Source organism: Chrysochloris asiatica, unplaced genomic scaffold (genome assembly GCF_000296735.1).
Source record: "Chrysochloris asiatica unplaced genomic scaffold, ChrAsi1.0 scaffold00005, whole genome shotgun sequence".
NCBI lineage: Eukaryota > Metazoa > Chordata > Mammalia > Afrosoricida > Chrysochloridae > Chrysochloris > Chrysochloris asiatica.
Window position 1 is genome coordinate 605,776 of NW_006408523.1, and position 3,362 is coordinate 609,137.

At 51.2% G+C, this 3,362-nt stretch overlaps 1 pseudogene; it reads left to right on the top strand.

The window, feature by feature from the left end:
* LOC102817303 overlaps window positions 1-1,704 on the top strand; it is a 68,022-nt pseudogene extending 66,318 nt beyond the window's left edge.
* The last annotated feature ends 1,658 nt before the right edge of the window (window positions 1,705-3,362 follow it).

Here is a 3,362-nt window from a genome sequence, read left to right on the forward strand (position 1 = left end):
ATTAACACACATGACATAACCTGTGATTAACACACATGACATAACCTGTGATTAAAACACCACCCAGAAGTCAACCCATATGTAGAAGAATCCAAAGTAAAACAAACCTACCAGACTGATAACAGGGAACCCAAGTGTACATTTGTAAATGAAGACAGTTACAAAGCAAAAAGAGGGAATAGTACGTTTACAGAACTTCCAATTGGCTAAGAAGTCAAGTAGATTCCCATCTAGAACAGACTGCTTTCAACTCTGGAAGGAATTAATAAATTACAGAGTAACCTCAAAGAAAATGAAGAAGTCTCATCAAGGTTCAGTGGGGAAAATGGCGGATGACTAGGATTCTCTGCCCAAGCTTAAGGATCGGCATTTCTCAAATAACAGTTGTAGCACCTGCAGTGACGTATAGAAGACGGAGTGAACAGTGGTATGGGCCAGGAGGGCTCGCTCTGATCCTCTCCATTCCTCAAAGGCTTCCTGGCCAGCTATGTGACAGCCAAACTAAGGGCATCCGCAGTATTGGGCTTTGTCGTGGGCACTTGCATTGACATCTACGTAGCCCAGGCGTATACTGTGCCCAATGTGGAGAAGATATTGAGAAAGTATCTACGGTCACTATGCAAGGGGCCCGACTAACTCTGGATCCCATGGAGGAGACAGAATGAGCAACAGTGTCCTGAGGGTGGAGGTGAAGACCTTTGGATCACAGATACCATATCACACTTCTCTGTCTGTCACCCATTTGTTGTGTCCATCCTTCCTGCCTCCTGGATTCCCTTCCTGCAGAGGGTGGACAGTAGCCAGTCAGCCTGCACCGTGGATTCTTTCTTTCCTCCCTGACCCACGGAACTGGCTCAGACTGTGGCTTCAAGAGCCACCCGCTCATTCCTCTTCCAGGCCTGACTGTGGAGTCTGTAGCTGATTCCGATCTTCAGTGTTCTCTGGAAACGCACCACAGTGCCTCCCTCCTGGGAGCTGACCCCACAGCTTGAGTTTCTTCTGATGAGTTACAACCTCCTGCTGCCCCTCACTACAGAGACCACCTGGGATCTGGTGTGGACACGAGTGTAGAGGATGGGGGTTTGTCAGGCCTGGGACATCCCAGACAAGCCTGCTGGACCCTGGTGCTACTTCTGCCTACTGCCATGTAGTAGGCTGGCACTGTGCCATGCAGACAGTCGAGTGCCCTTCCAGCTCTCTTCAGCTGAGCCCTTGACAGAGCTGACCAATGTGCTATTGTGCACTTTCTCCCTCCTGCTGGGGCTGCAAACATGGCTCCAGGGTCCCCCATCCTGGTGCCAGGTTGCCCCCTTTGCACTATCAGCCCTACTCTATGGTGCAAACAACAATGTGATCATCTACCTTCAATGTTACAATGTTACTTGGTGGTCAGGTGCTGAGGGAAGTACAACCCTGTTCAATTGTCTCTGTCTCGGGCCCCCCCTCTCCACACACCAGGGGTTAGCTCTGCTGCTGCTGCTGATGGCAGCAGGGGCTTTCTATGCAGCTGGTAGCCTCCAAGACCCCGGAACACCTTTCCTGGACCCCCTCCAGCAGCTGCTGCCAGCCCCATGCCCCTGAGCATCACCTTGCTGGAACTGCTTTCTTGTCCTGTACACCCTCATTTCAGGAGTATCACCTGCTTACACAGAGATGCCCGGGCACTTCAGAACCTCTTCCTCACCACATGTGGTGTACTCCTGAACCGAGGTCTAGGCCTCTGGAGGGTTTCTCAGGACAGGTGGCACTGTGGTGCTAAGCCAGGCACTGAACGGACGGCTCATGTCCGCTGTCATGAAGCACGGCAGCAGCATGCCTCCCTCACCTCTTTGTTGTGTCCTGCTCACTGGTGGTCAATGCTGTGTTCTTAGTAGCTGGACCACCTGCACCCTGGTTCCTGACCCTGCAGATTGGGTGCCATCATCAGAGCCCATTCCAGCCTGTTCCCATAAAGATGACAACCTTGGGATTCCTATGGGGCAGTTCTCCTCTGCTGTGTAGGGTCACTAGGAGCCACAATTGACTCCTTGGCAGTGGGTGGGCAGCAATGAGAGTGTGAAGATTTAGGAGGAGACATGGAGATGAAAGAGGAGAATCTAAGGAGAGGGGACGCCACCCCAAGTCCATCCAAAGGCTCTCTCAGCAGTGAAATAACTGGACCAGGCTACGTCTCCTGTCATCAGAATCACCTAGAACTGCCAGTTCTACTCAGAAAGAACCTGGAGAATAAGACGTACCAAGATTTTAGGTGGAAAATCCATCCTGAAGACACGTGGAAGGGTTCTGTCTGCCCGAGGGAGACGCCACCAGTACTTTCCTCCTCCACAGTCTCTTCCTGGCAGGTTCCATGTGGAGGCTTGGGAAGTTGGAAAGCACTGAGTTTGGCCCCTGTGACAGGACTAAGGGGGGCATCTCTCCAAGTCTCCAGTTACAGACTGAAGCTTTGCACTCTATGTTCCCGCACCAGAAGAGGGAGGTGAGCTTTGTATGATTACAAAGACAGGCTGTTTGCACCATCTTCTCTGGGTCTGATCAAGGGCTGAACTCTTGGTCCCTTGAGATGGAAATCAACTCATAAATGCAAAGTTAAAAAGGTGCCCTGGTGCCATAAGGGCCAAGCACTCAGCTGCTAATCCAGAGGCTAACGGTTCAAACCCAGTCAGAGGCGCCTCTGGAGAAAGACATGGTGACCCATAGAGATTTGCTGTTGTTGTTGTTAGGTGTCAAGTCCATTCGAACTCAACGACCCTGTGGACAGGTCCTGCGCCCTCCTCACAATCGTGGCTGCGTTGGGCCCAGTGTTGTAGCCAATGTGTCAGTCCATCTCGTTGAGGGTCTTCCTCTTTTTCGCTGACACTCACTTAACCAAGCGTGGCCTGGTCCCTCCTGACAACATGTCCAAAGAATATGAGGAAAAAGTCTTACCATCCTCCATTCTAAGGAACATTCTGGCTAAGACAACAGCCGAAGAACCCCCATGGGGCAGCTCTCTTCTTCTGCATGGTCTTGTGATGAATCAGAATCAACTCACTGGCACCCAATAGCACAACAACACAACTGCACAAACAATCACTCATGCCGCCTGCTTGGTATAGAGACTCTGACCTTTGAGCTGGGTCATTTCCCGAAAACTTCCATTAGCTCTGCAATGCCATGGTGGTAGACAGGGGTCTTCTAATAAATCCTGACTCATAGTGACCCCCTGAGACAGAGGAGAACTGCCCGCACAAGGTTTTCTAGGCAGCCATCTTTAGGGAAGCAGATGGTCAGGTGAAGCCACCTGTAGGTTCCAACAGCCAACATTGCCGTTAGCAGTCGAGTGTTTAACCACTGTGCCATTGGACGCTCTTAAGCAGATGACA